Source organism: Thermobia domestica, chromosome 16, assembly GCF_964235325.1.
Source record: "Thermobia domestica chromosome 16, izTheDome1.hap1.1, whole genome shotgun sequence".
NCBI classification, from domain to species: domain Eukaryota; kingdom Metazoa; phylum Arthropoda; class Insecta; order Zygentoma; family Lepismatidae; genus Thermobia; species Thermobia domestica.
This window is the reverse complement of record NC_137469.1, coordinates 35166794-35182533: the sequence shown is the minus strand read 5'-3', so window position 1 is coordinate 35182533 and position 15740 is coordinate 35166794. Positions and strand designations below refer to the sequence as shown.

General features: G+C 34.4%; 1 protein-coding gene across 1 annotated transcript in view; it reads left to right on the top strand.

Annotated features, from left to right (window-relative positions):
- The window catches only part of kermit (PDZ domain-containing protein GIPC-like protein kermit), a 120894-nt gene that overhangs the window by 14131 nt on the left and 91023 nt on the right, over nt 1-15740 (top strand). The gene's annotated exons all lie outside the window — the stretch shown is intronic.

Below are 15740 nucleotides of genomic sequence, written 5' to 3'. Positions count from 1 at the left end.
TTATCTGTTCCTTGAATTTCATTCTATTTGAGACAGTTGTCTATTGAATTTCTACTCATATTGATCCACAAATTTTCAACTGGATTCATGTCGGGTGAGTTTGTAGGCCACATGAGTCTCTAAATAGTCATATTCTTGAAGCACATATTAACAATTTTCGCTCGGTGACATGAAGCATTATTGTCCTGGGAAAGGAAGTAGTCCAAATTTTCTTCAGAAAAGTCATCTTTAGCTGTTGTAAGAACTTTACCTACCGGAATTTGAAGATATTTTCGTGCATCAAACGATCCTTCACATATATCCGTCGTTCTGACGTCTTTAACGGTGAACCATGCCCATACCATCACTCAGTAAGTGAATATTTGCACCTCTTAAACAAAATCCTGGTCAAGTTCCTTGCTTGTTCGTATCCACAACTTCACACCACCATCGTTTCCCACTATTCTAAACTTCTTTTTAACGAAGAAAACGATATGCTTTCAGTTGTCATAAGTCCAAGTTGCATATCGACTCACAAAACTACATGTTGAAGTCCTCTGTGTTTTGTCAGTTTCAACTTTCTACGCGGTTTCTTCTTTGTAATATCCTCTTTATACAGTCAAGACAATACAGTTGTACGAGTAACTGCAGTTTTAATATCATGTCAAACTACAGAAGCGATTTTTGGGGAAATCACTCCTTAAATCTGCGGTGCTATTGATTTCATTTAGTAATCTGCTCTGGGTGATTCTTTCTTTTTTCTTTCACACTGTTGACGAAGGGACGATTTGTTATGCTGTTTCCACTTGTGAATTACTCTTCCTGCCGTAGAATGATGAATTTTCAGAATTCCACCTATTCCTTTAGAGATTTGCCTTAGCTGCGCAAAGCAAGAATTATGTCTTGTTCACATGGCAACAGCTCACATTTCTTACCCATCTTATTTGTTTACAGTCCACATGTAGCAACAATATTACACACAAACAACACTGCACAACAACAATTTTTCCACTTGTCACTGTCCAAACAATAAGAAAGCAAAGAACAATCATAAAATGCTATTTACCTCAGCCTACACATCACAAATGCAATGCAAAATTCTCACTACAATAATTTACGAGACGCACTCAGTGCCATCTATCGAAAATACTACTGATACACAAACAACTGACAAGCGATGTCGTATACCACAGGTGTCACAGATAACGCAAATGAACTATCCCACTCTTTATTTCCTTATATTCCTCTTCTAACGGGCTGCAACTATGGTTTTCTGTGTAAGTTAGTTTGAGAATTGAGGTGTCGCTATTTTTTCTTTACAGAGTGTATATGTATTATATAGGTCAGTTGTATGTTACATATGTCCATCTGTATATGAGATCCTGACCGCTTATACAGTTCTTTCGTTCGTACGGAACACTTATAAGGGAAATATGTGTAAAATATTTTTTTCAGTTATACGTTTGCTGTACGTCATAGATGGCGCCAGGATTTTGGTAATGTGGGTGCAGGCTAGAATGGGACAACACATCCTAACATTGTTGCCAGAACGCTCTGTACTATTGAGACTTAAGATCTCAAAAATAATCCCTAAGTTTTACTTTAAAAAAAAAAAAAACTAGAAAAACACTGTATGATAGCAAGTAACTTATGAAAGACTTAAGAAGTCATTCAAATATATCCAAAAATATGAAACAAGAAATATACAAAATAGAAAAGATTATTGTAGAAAATCTGAAAATCGAAGTTAATGTGGGTGCAGCTGCACCCACTTCACCCACTGTGCCGCCGCCTATGCTGTACGGTGAGTCCAAAAATTACATAATTTACACATGTAACTCACGTTTTACCCACGCTACATACTTTTTTTTCTCAGTGTGGTTGAAAAGAATTTACGTCTTTTATCAGCAGCAAGGCTATATGGGACGAGTCCTGCAGTTTAAAGTTAGATCAAACTATTTTAGGCACAGATTGTCATTTTGAAAACGGGGCTCACTCGAGCTCGCGTGGACTTAGTCTCCTCAATGGTGCTCATGCTCACTAATCATAATGAGTCTAACGTTAGCTCAAACTCGCACTTCGAGCTCGAGCTCAACCTCAATAATAGTCGCACTAGCTTGATCTTGTACTCATTAGCCTTATTGGAAATCACGCTCCTTTTCAATGCAGCTCGTGGTTGCACTTGCTCAAATTTGGAGTCTGGCTTGCTATCCACTTATAGGATTCTTCATAAATCATGTTTAGGTCGCATTAGTTTAAGGTCACATGGACAGTGCTCAAGCAAATGGTCAAACAAATTCCCAGCATGAATTGCTTGATTGTTGTCAAATACAAGAACTCAGTTCGCGAATAGTAACGAATATCTGTTAAATTTAGTTAGTTATCACAGTTTCGATATGAACATTAGTCTTGTCTTTGTCACAAACAAGTTCCTTATCATTGAAGGTGGAAACTTTTTTTTTTTTTAATTTTATAATAGATGTAGAAGGAAAACCAAGAAATTAAGATAAAAAGAGCCAATTGCACTGGAATTGCAAACTGATATATTGAAATTGAGGCTCGATATTGAATTCTATAAAAAGGATGATCATCTTTGCCCTTCAGATGTGTTTGCTGTAGTCTTTCACTAACACAGTAGATTATTATTTAACTTAAAAAAAAAAAAGACACAACGAGATTGTATTGGTAGTTTACGCCTCTTGTATTGGAGGTGCGAGTGCCTTTTCCCTCCCCTTTGTTGTTCATGATGGGATATGATACTTAAAATCGTGACTTTTAAGATATGTTCTTTCTGGAGAAAGGGACAGTAAATGATGTCATTGCACGGGAACGGCAAATTGCCTAGGACCGGCCCTGTAATAGGATACGGTTTATTCATAACAATGTTTCTGCATACTGTTTTGAATTGGTAATTTTCTAACTATTCAATTCTTTGACAAATATTGCAAAACGATGATTTTATAACGTGTCTCTGCTCAGAAGAGCGGAAGAGGAAGTGAAATTTCACCAAGGTTAAGTTCGTATTAATACCTTTCAAATGATCTTAAATCCTACATTAGTGTTACAAATTCCCATGCCATGTAAATAATCTCTGCAAGAGGAAATAAAAGCAGGAGTTAATTTCAGTGTGTGAAACATCGAAGGCAAATGAAGACAACTTTATGAGTGAAAGGTAATTTTAAAACACTTTGTTATGAATCTCTAATTGAGTTCATCTCAAGTACCTCCAGTGAGATGTGAACATTCTCTTCAGAACTACATATATTGATATTTAATAGGTTCTTTCTTCAAAACTGCACATTTAATATTCCTACTATATATAGTGACACCGAAAACCATACAAGGAACTGTCTCTTTTAAATTTGTTACATGAATATTACATACAGAGGGTTTTCTCCCTTTCCTCAATGATTCCTAAGGTTACCAGACGTTCCGATTTACTCAGTCCTTTTCTTTTAATCCTAGTCCTGACTTTTTTTCAACTGAAGTCTGAAACTTTTATTCCAACTTGAACTATTTTTGTTGGACAGTTAGTTACATATTTGCCCTAAGTTCGTCAGAATATATGATTATTAAACTACTTAAGATGTAAATCACCTAATGAATATTCAATGATAACTCGAAAAATAAAATAAATTTAAACTTGTGTATTTTTCGAAGACTTTTTCACATTTCCTTTATATTTTTATAATATTTCATCCTTTTTAAATTGAACATACATACATTTTTAATGACATCTCTTTAGATTATATCTTAACTGCCTAGAAATCTGTTTGTCCACAACACAAACTAACAACATAAATTTGCAGGTCTGGTCATAAAAGAAAATTATATCTTCCGTACCAGACCATTGTCCTTAACAACGTTTACATATTTATACGGATTATCGTTACAAACCGGAGCTCGAAAATTTCGTATTCATATTGGATCCAGAAGCATTAATATTGTTTTAAGCAGAAATATGACATCTATTCTGTGAAGGTGGTAAAGAAAATCATAGGAAACTGGAAAGCATTGTTTTATTATAATTAATTACGTTCTAGAAGTGACCTTTCTAGCATGGACTGTATACTATGCAACCCGCAATGTCGTAGAGTAGAGTGGGTTGTCTAACTTGGCGGGGCTTCTGATATACTGTGTTCTTTTTGATCCCCCCCAATTCCCTTCGAATCGAAAATTAAAAAACGACTTTTTGCGCGATTAGATCTGGTGAAGATCTATTTGTCTATAAAATTTGGTGGCTTTAGGCGACTCCTTTAAATATGAAAATCTGATGATAGTCTCACACACATATATACAGGCGTTCTTTTATATGTTAGTACAATTATATCCCAAGAATACATCTCTGAGTTGAATAAAAACTGTAACAGGTAGAAACTAAAAAGCTTCTTTCCAGTGATGATGAGTTAGTATGATACCTGCGTTGCAGGGTAGGAAGTTTTAGTTGATCGTTAGAATTAGAGATTTAAAAAAAAAAATCTTCATGTCATTGCATAGGAACAACCCATCTCAAATTGTAGCAGCTTGCAAACGCATTTCTTTTCGTACAGTGCTTAAAATGACTTCAAATAATAACTTGAACTCATACCACTCTAAACTGTCGGACACAGTCAATGATGTGAGTAAACAAAGAAGGAAGTTACAAATTTGCGTTAATATTGCATATTAATAGTTGTTCATTAGATAAACCCAAAACGTAATATTAACAATAATAAAAAAAAAATCAGGGCTGTCCTTTGGGAAGGGCAGGGAACAATTCTTCTTCTGCTGAGTTTGAGAAACATATGACTTTTTACTAAATTATACTAATAAAAAAACACTCTTATGTCGGTGGAAAGTGTTGTTCCTCCGCCCCCCATAAACTCTGAAATAACGCTACTGAAATAAACTAAAATAAATGTGCAAATGTTGCAAATGTAACACCAGAACTGACTTCTGACTGATGTGGTGGAATAAAATTCCGGGGCGACTCAGCCTATACGAAGTTCAATACTCAAACAAAATCACGATGATTGCCACGACTTTGTTCTTAACTCCCTATTATTTCGGTAGAAAGTTTAAGGAAACTGTCCCTGGGCCTCATTCTGTAGCGATTAGCGACAACGGAATGCAAAATTTGAGGTTTAGTTTACAATAGTGTGCATAGCAGTTAAATTGCTTGCTTGATGCATTATTTGCTTTGCGTTGCTTTGAGATCCGTAAATCTCGCGAAGACGCAGATTTCACACAGAAAGAAAGCAGACGTCCCAATTCTAAGACTGGTTTTTTGAACAGTCTGGATTATACATTGAGCGACAAATTATAGCCGTGTAAAGAGATATTCAGTTTAAAAAGAAACAAAGAAAAATATCTGTAGAGAATATAATTTTCTACTAATTTTCCCGTCATTCCTGAAACAGTACGATTACAAAAGTGTAGTTGATATGTAAGGGAAGAGAAAGCAACTTGTTTATAAAACGTTTTGTCTTGAATTCTCATAATATTTACGAAGTCTTTATTAGAAGCCTAATAAAAACGTATAAACAAATCATATGCTGTTTATGTGTTTAGCAGATTCTTTATAAACACATTATTCCTCTTGAGTACAAACGAGACTTTTATTGCACAGCAATCAAAAATGCATTATAATTAACGAACTACATTACCAAGTTAAATGTAACGAATAATAATTTTATAACCAAACATTGTTGGAAAGTTTTTTCTTGTAATTTTCTTAATAACCAGAGCACAAGGAACGTGATGACAGAAATGGAAGATTTATTTTTTTCTAAAAGAAAATATTTACATATTTTTACAGAGATTTGATTGGTTTGTTTATAGTATGGATTGGAGGCTTGTAATGTTTTCTATTTGAAATTACCATTTCCGTGAACATTTATTTTATGACTATGTACTGTGTAGGTATTCATCACACACGAGTTTTATTCTCTGGAAGTCTATTTACCTTGGAGAAGATGCAAAACACACATCACAACAAGGTCAAATGGAATTTGACGCTCATATATATGCTGATACAATATAATTTTACTCAGGACATAAAATTAGTATTTTGTTTATTTAGCTTTGACTATATAACCTATATGAGAGAATATACAAGGATATTAAGCACATTCTAAAAATGGCGCCTACAAACAACAGAGCGCGAAATCCTATATAATGGCAATCAAATAAGGCGAAAATCCTATATAATGACATATCCTTAAGGGCCTCCTTCAGCCACTATAGGGAATCAAATTTTCACTATGTGGCAACGTCGCAAATTAACGTGGTTTAATGTGTATTGATTTCTTCAAATCTACAGTAGTTAAATGTTCTTTGTTTTGTTAAAATCCGTGTTTTATATATACAGTGTGTCCATAAAGTTGCGCAACCCAAAGTTTGATTGCGTATATCTTTTGATCTAAAAGTGATGAAGACTTGAGACTTGAAGCAAATGTTAGCATGTTATATGTAGATATTTTCGAGATCATGACCAATGCTGGAACTTGTAACGTTTTTGTGTAGTCACGAAAGAAAGTACCAAAAGTGTAAAATAAAAAAATGTGCAAAATGAAGAAAATCAATATATTCAGTTGCAGAAAACTGATTTCCTGCGAGTGAATTCCTGTGTATATGCACAGTATGCATCAACATTTATCCATTGGTGCAAAAATGTGACAAGGTTGATGCAGTGTTGCCATATAAGAAGACTATTTAATGCAAGTCCTTAAAATGGATTTTTTTTTCGACAGAAACGCGGCCCCTGACACTGTTTTTTGTAAAATCACTGTAACAGGTGCGTTTTAGGTTAATTAATGATAAGCAATGAGAATTTGCACATAATTGATAAAATGAATTTTTATTCAAAAATTTGCGATATCAACAATCTACAAACAAAAGGGGCAAACATTTTTAAAAAAATCATAACACAACATGATCTGAAAATTGATTGTTTGGATTTGTCCCCTATCCCAATAAACAAATAAATAAATAAATAATAGTATAATAGACCACTTTGTGATCTGTTAAAATTGGTTTGATTTTCTTCAAGTTACTTCTGATGTTTATCAAAACTAACCATGACAACTCCATATAATACCCCCGTCTTTTCTTTCTTTTAAATGTTTTATTAGTATTTTATTTCCAATATTTTGTTATTACTTCGTGTTAAATACTTAACCTTTTTCATTTTGCTGATCATATGCGTTATTCCGAAACATTCTCGTCAAGTTAATTGTAATTATTATAATATATTCTCTTCTTGTATAAGAAATGTTTCTTTACTTACGTCAGTTTTTAAAAGTTAGTTGTTTTTGAAAACATAGGTGACGTTTTCATGTAAAATTCAGATTTTATTTGTGTTGAAGACTTTAGATCAACTGTTCTCATATAACTCCAATATCTTCAAATTGTCATTTAATTATTATTATGACAAATAGAATGTATAGAGAAAGCGTAATGTCATACAGGTCCCAGCTTCCATTTTCCGATGTGCCTTCAGTATGAAATTTTAAACGTTGAAATTGATGGGAAAATAGTATATTGCTATTCTATTATTGCTTGATGTTTTACCTCTGAGATTTTGTCTTGATGTCACGTAATCTTAAATGTACGACTGACAAGAAATGGACATGAACCTGTCATCTGGACATCCGAATCAAACCTTGTCCACTCGATAATCTTAAACAGACATGTTCATGCACAAAAAAAAAAAAAAAAAATGTTGCCATGGACAACGAAATAAGTCCCTAGGGCCCATTAACCCTGTTACTATAAAGAAAATCGTAAACTCGCAGTGAAATGGCTACCGGTATTGCATCAAAACTGTTCATTGGAAAGTCATGGTTTATAGCACATTCTCTTCAGCATGAAACAAGCTTTCCAGAGATGCTATGTATTGGGGCCAATAACGTACTTGAACAGGAAAAATTGGGAGAATGTCGAGAAAATTCCCTCCAGAAATCCCTCCCATCAACTTTGGATCCCTCTGGAGTGGCCCCGGGTAAAAGCACACGATCCAAATGTATCTCGAAAAATACTATCGGAGATAAGAAATATGTGTACCAGGTTTTGTATTGATAGACGGAATCGATATGAGGGAAAATCTTGTTTACCAATACTTCTTTTCCCCTCATACCTATTCTGTCTATCAATACAAAACTTGGTACACGTATTTCTTATCCCCTATAGTATTTTTCGAGATATATTTGGACTGTGTGTTTTTACCCTGGGGCCACTCCAAAGGGATCCAAATTTGATGGGAAGGATTTCGGGAGGAAATTCTCCCGACATTCTCCCAATTTTCCCTGTTCAAGTAAGTTATGGGCCCCAATACAAAGCATCGCTGGAAAGCTTGTTTTATGCTGAAGAGAATGAGCTATAAACCATGACTTTCCAATGAACAGTTTTGATGCAGTAGCTATTTCACTGCGAGTTTACGGTTTTCTTTATGCTAACAGGGTTAATGGGCCCCAGGGACTTACTCCGTTGTCCATGGCACCTAATTTTTTGTACATGAACATCTTTGTTATGTGTATCGAATGGACAAAGTTTGTTTCGGATGTCCGGCACGTTCATATTCGTTCCTTGTGAGTAAAGTCTACATGTTACATTAATCACTGAAAGTAGGATGATATTGTGGTATTCTCCGATGACATATATATTCAGATACTTCGGAATAAAGTGTTATCTACACTATAGCCTTCTCAGATAATATGTAGGCCTATCTTCTGTTATTATACTCTATTCACTTCACATCCATATTCGATATATACGTACAGGCTAATGGGACTTCCGGCTTACCTCATAGTGTATACATAAAACATCTTATAACCATTCTCGTCAGTTTATTCATCAACTTTTGAGAGAAGAACTGAAAGAGAAATATTAGAATCCACTTATAAAAGCGACTGTACAAACCACAGTCTATGCTTAACGCATTAATTGTAAAAATAATAATAATAATTTCATAAAATAATCTTGATGAATATTTATTCGAAAGTAAAACTATACAAATCTGCTTTTCTTAACTTTTTTTCTTGTCACTTTTGTATAAAACATTGCACTTCTGCTTGATTATAATCAAATAAGCTCATACTTGTTTAGTAAGCAAGGTTAATTTTTTTGCTCGTCTCTTCGGAATGCATAGAATAATATAACCTCGCTCCACTGATGTGCGTGAACTCGGCTGTTTCAAGCCAACAGGAAGAGGGTCTCTCAAGCGTACAAAACATACGCCACATTTTGTGGAGGATGTGAATATATAGACAGTTTTTTTTTCAAATGCTGAACGAGGCAGGTTGGCTAGTTTACTCACACTGCTTTTATATGCATGCATGTATAGAGGACGATGTGTGGCAGGCATTCTCAACACGGTGCTCTTGCAAGCATTGAATAGTGCTCACACAATGAAAATCGGTGCTTTTATCATGAACGTAGTTAACTTTTAATTTTATTTATTGTTAAATTTAAAGTCAGTTCATATTTCTGAAATGTTCTCATTGTACGCGACCGTTTGTTTGTTTAGAGTTTAAGGTCCGAAATTACTTGTATTCGCACAGGTCATCGAACCAAAGTTTCTTGTATAAAGCCTGAAGGATTTGCTAAGTGTTAATTTATGCTGAAGTGGAATCCTGTTGGTCTATTTAATCTAAGGCCTTCCCAGGCATCGTTTCAAGCTAGGCCATTGTTCATCATTCTTTTTAGGCATTGTTCATCAGAGTTTTTGAACTACGTAGATCAAGCAATGAAGTTATTATGAAATTACCACAAAGCTTCACACAGTACGCAAAAACGCTGATACGTATTTTGTTTCTTCATAGAATGATAGATGACAAATTAAACTGTTACTTTCTGGTTCCCATATTTAATTTTCGAGTACTCATTTACACTACACGTAATATAAGTCTATTCTACGGCCCTAAACCTATATCGCTATGTTTTCCGCGTTTTAGTACTCCCTGTGTACTAGTTCACTTTGTTCTCTTCATTTTAGTGATTACCAGATTTTAGTAATCTTATGTTCTAGATCTTGGTGTTTTGCAAATTTAAGTAATCTTACGTTTTAGACTGCTATGTTTTCCAAATTTTAGTAATTTAAGCCATGGTGATTGGAACGAAGCGGTCATGGTCAAATATATAAAGGTATATAATTTTCGATACTTGAATACTATTATTAGTGGTGATATGAAGTGCGAACGTGAAATAAAAGCAAGGATAGGAATGGCGAAAGAAGCCTTTAGGAGGAAGAAAATACTGTTTTGTGAGACCTTGAATAAAGAGTTGAGAAAAAGACTCATAAAATGCTTCGTATTGTACTGTATGGGTCAGAAACATGGACATTACGCAAAAATGATTAAAAACGACTGGCAGCTTTCGAAATATGGGTGTGGAAAAGAATAGAGAGAATTAGCTGGACCGGGCGGAAAACGAATAAGAGGGTGTTAGAAATGGTGGGGAAGATATATATATATATATATATATATATATATATATATATATATATATATATATATATATATATATATATATATATATTAGATATTATTAAGAAGAGAAAGAGAAACTGGTTGTGATATTGTCTAGAAGAAGCTGTCCCATGAGAGAAGTGCTAGAGGGTGGTGGCAGGAAAAACAGGGAGGAGAAGAGAAACAATTAATGAATGATATCAAAACAAAAATCGTACGTGAAGACGAAGAAGTTAAGCATGGAAGCTTCTCAACTACGGCAAGTTAACTGCCACTGCCAACAATGGCAGAATACTTATAATGATGATGATGATATGTTTTAGACCGATATGTTCTTCAGATTTTAGTGATCTTACATTTCAGAGTGCTGTGTTCTCCAAATTTTATTAATCTTATGTTTTAGACCAGTATGTCCTCCAAATTTTTGTAATTTTACATTTTAGACTGATATATTTCCCAATTTTAGTAGTCATATATTCTAGACCGCTATGTTCTCCAGATTTTAATAATGCTAGTTTCCGACCGCTATGTTCTTCAAATTTAAGTAATCTTATCATCTAGTAGAGGTAATGTTCTAGACCACTATGTTCCCCGAATGTTAGTACTTTTAATGTTTTAGATCGTAATGTTCTCCAAATTTTAGTGCTTATTATGTTCTAGGTCAGCGTTTCCCACCCGATGTGCCGTGAATGGGCCGCTGGTGTACCGCGAGGAAATCGAAACAAAATTATTAATTCTATAGCAGTCAAATTGCAAAACGTAGGGGAAAATGTATGTTTGTATTTCACATTACTATGAACCTCTACTATGAATCTACAATTTTAACTTTCATACCGTGTTGCTTTTCTGTACATTTCTAATGTTGAAAAAAGTATTTGTTACGGTTATGACCATTATTGCTTCTTTATTGTTGCAGACTATTTCGTAACTTGAAAATTTAAAATATCATTCAATCCTTTCGACAAATTACCTACATTTGTGTTTTAAAAGTAAAAGAGATGTTTGTTCATTCGTTATTTAGTGATCTTCCTTCGTAGTAAGAGGTTGGATACAGTTTTCGAAAAAGAAAGCCTATTTTTAAAAACCCGAGTCCAATATTTCATTGCAATTGTTTTCTATTTTTAAATTAGAATGAAAAATAACAATAATGATTTACCATGGGGGGAAAAAAACAGTGATCCAGCTTCCTTCTCTGTGAGATCAGTAATCACAGAAACAAAATACCACTGTGTTTTATATTTACAAATAATAGTATATATAGGGGTCTAAGTATGCCGCGAGAATCCAAGTTACACCCGTAGTGTGCCGCAATTTGAAAAAGGTTGGGAAACGCTGTTCTAGATCATTATATTCTCCAAAGTTCAGTATTTCTTGTGTTTTAGACCGCTGCTTCCCAGATTTTAGTAATATTATGTTTTATAATTCTGTATAGCCCACATTTTAGTATTCTTATGTTTAAGACGGTTATGTTCTCCGGATTTTAGTACTTCTTATATTCTAGACCGCTATGTTCTCGAAATGTTAGTACTTTCGTGTTTTAGATCGTTATATGCCCCAAATTTTCAGCACTCTTAATGTTCTAGACCATTTTGTTCTCCAAATGTTAATATCATCTTTTGTTTTATAATTATTTTGGAAAAATAAATGGAACAAATTCTCACTTCATGAAAGATGTTTAAAATATTAAAAATGGTTGAGTGTTTAATGTGCTGCTTGGCAAGACTTGCTCGCGACAAAGTAATTAAGTATCTTATGACAAATAAGAGAATAAGTGATATTCCTTTTAACAAGCACACTACAAAAGTCAGTGCATAACAATAATTAAAAAAAAAAATGTTAGCATTTTTATAACATACCGTAATACACGTTGGAATTACTACGGAAAGAAAATAAGGTTTGAGAAGGCAGTTGGATTTTTTTCTTTCTGGTTGCGATCTTCCTGACTTTACGCTCTCGTGCAAGAAGAGTTGCTTTGTACTTTGTAAGGCTCCTTTTAATTATTTTGTTATCAAACGCAGACATCAAAGCATTGTTCTGATAGTGTTGTATATGCTTTTATTTTCGTGTTTAACTGGATTTTTTTTAAAAATAAATATTAGACATATAACAGAATGGAAGTGCTTACTTCCTTTGAACAGTCACATCTCTCTGAACGATGTAGCTTTTTCACACTAGAGGGTGACAAGAAGTCTGGCTCTATAGGCAAAATTATAGTATTTGTTCAGTGTGCACTCTCCGTTGAGTTGTACCCATGTTTGCAGACGTAATCGCAAATTGTTGAGGCTTCCTGACCGGGGCAAATCAACAACAGAACCCATACTTTTGAATTTCTCTAGCAATCGTCGCACGGTGATGTGGGATACTGGTTGTTGTTCAGGATGGCGTCGACTGAACTCACTGGCAAAATCTCGGTATGAGTAACATTTACACCTACACAACAGTATTATTTCTACAGCTTGTCTTGCGATAGCATCATTCATTGTAACAAAAGAACAAAAAGAGTGTTTTTTCTTTTTTTTCCGACGATGCGGGACTTTTCGGACACCCTATAGAAACTTAAGTGCCTTATTTTGGAGAAATAATAATTTTCGTGTTCAAATGTCCACTTATGTATTGAAGCCATAATTACACATTAATTTATACATGGTATTTTAAAGCCCAATTCTATACCTATACTGTGCTTACAGATAGTTCTTAATTTTCACTTTGTCGTATACCTTCTTGAGCCGCAGATAAAAGAAACTGGTCGCCAACTCCGTCCTACTCCACTGCTTTAGTAATCCCACCTAACTTAGGTAAATGGGCTAGAACCTGGCTTCTGGCAGGACACTCAAATGTAGACATAAAAAAGAATCGATTTCGTTTCAGATTGTAAAATTATAGTCGAGTCCCAAACTGTGGGGACTCAATATGAAACCATACGTGGTACATAGAGGACCGCATTGACTCTAAAACACATTATTGTTTTAGAGCACTTATCTCTGGTAAGTGGGGTCCCTGGTTCATTCTGAACTTATGCCAACTTGTCTGTGGTGGACAAACACCATGTGTGTGCTTTTCTCGCAGGATTCTCCTGTTGTTTTCTCTCACTCTCTTTATTCCACCATTTGACCTATGATCGTCATGTCTTCGTTAGCCTCGATGCCTAACGCTGTAACGGTAAACCGTATTATTATTATTATTATTATTATTATTATTATTATTATTATTATTATTATTATTATTATTATTATTATTATTATTATTATTATTGGTAGATAAACTCTCTGTTCTGTTCTAGATTATGTTCTTTGATTGATTTTTTTAATTCAGTGCAAGAACCCCCGAGACGGGACAAAATTTTCGAGACGAAACAGAGCTCTTCTAATAGAAACTAATATACTTTCCGAGACCACAAAGCATTTTCACTATACTGTTTCAAGACAAGATAGACCTAAATGTAGTTTCCTGGGTAACACTACTTCATACATGTTTTACACAGAATGAACCTTAAAATCGCTTTGATAAACATGCATTGAAATGGATTATTTATGAAATTATTATAAGTTGCATCACAACATTAGGTCAGATTACCTAAAAGAAGTATTCAAAGTATCCTCCAACATTTACAATGCCCTAATTACATATTTTAAGAACAGAAGAACATTTTACATCACAAATGTTGTTAGATGATAATTTATCAAATTCAGAAATAAACACACTTTCTAAATGCTCTAGGATAGATCCGTAAATGTTTTAGAAAAAATAGCCTAGATCTTTCGTTATTTCCCAGACATAAAGTCCATTGAGCTGACATGCGGGTAACGCCCTGGTCATTCAATGGTATGTACACTCATGTCCAAAATTATTGTCGCATGTCTATAAATATGTTGTTCTAGGAATATAATTTGATAACGAATTCGTCCAATATTTCTCATAATGTTAATATGTGTATAATCGGCAAAGACACGTATGTGGCAAATTTCATGTTAAAAGAACAGTAAATAAGAACAATAAAACGAAAATAAAATTTTCTTGTCCATTTAGCAACATTTTATTTTACTCATTATAATTTCCGTATTTGTAAATCTTTTTCTATGAAATTTATCACAAATATACATTTTCCGATTATACACATAATATCAGTATTAAAAGTACCCTGCAAAATCATTATCAAATTATATTGTTACAAGAAGACAGTTATAGATATGCGACAATCATTTTGGACATGAGTGTACGTCATCTGCAAATCCATTCTTAAAAAGTGTAGGGGCAAAGTGAATCAATAGTAGAACGCTTACCTCTGGTGTGTGGGGTCCCTGGTTCGATTCTCGGTCAAGTAAGTTTGTGGTGGACAACATCGTGTCCGTGGGTTTTCTCAAGGTACTTCCGTTTCCTCCCACTTTCTCATTCAATCACTTCTTTCATCATCTTTCACTTGCTTTAATCATCCATCACCCTTACCCTAACGGACATAATCAAGGGACGTTCAACTGAAAGATTTCAGTAGCCCTGCATAGCTTAGTCGCTAATGCTTTTGCTTTTGCTGCGAGTGGTCCCGGGTTCGATTCTCGGTGGGGGCACTCGGTCGAAAAAGTGTAAAAAAGCTTTTACAGGCCAGTCGTCCTGAATGAGGTTTCCCTCATTCACACCAGACAAATGCCGGGTGATACCTAACTTACAGGTCCCAGACTGCTTCCTTCCTTCCCTTTCCCCAGATAATGTGCTCGCCGAGGGATATCAGCCTTCATACGTGACGGGCTAAATGATTATAGATGCCGAAAGCCCAGAAATCTAATAAATCCTAAGATCCTGAAAGATATCAGCTTTTCATTTTTAAAAAATGTAATTTTAGAAGTCTTTCACAATGTTTAAATTATTCGTAGAATCATTTCTTACAACATAATAATTTATCAACCACGAGCAGTCAAGAACCACCATAACGTATTGTTTAGGTAAATTAGCTATCGGTACTCTAGTCAATTGAGAACTTAGTAAATGTTAGTGTCAAGCGATTTACGACCTACATATATATAGGTGATTTTTTTTTAAAACAAATAATTGGTACTTAAATATAGATTTGTGTTTCATATTGATGGATTCGATCATGCAGCTTCACTGAACGACAAAGATGTACATCGCTCTTCAAAACAGAAGAGCGATCTTCTCTAAGCGGCTGAGTCTTACCGTCTTACCTCCTTGTGAATTGAAATGAGTAAACGTAGTTTTCTTTTCTTTCTAGCGACGTGTTTCTGTAAAAATAACAATATATTTTTCTTTTTGATCCAATTGAATTGCCATTAAATGTGGTTTTTCCCCACGACAAGATGACAGTTA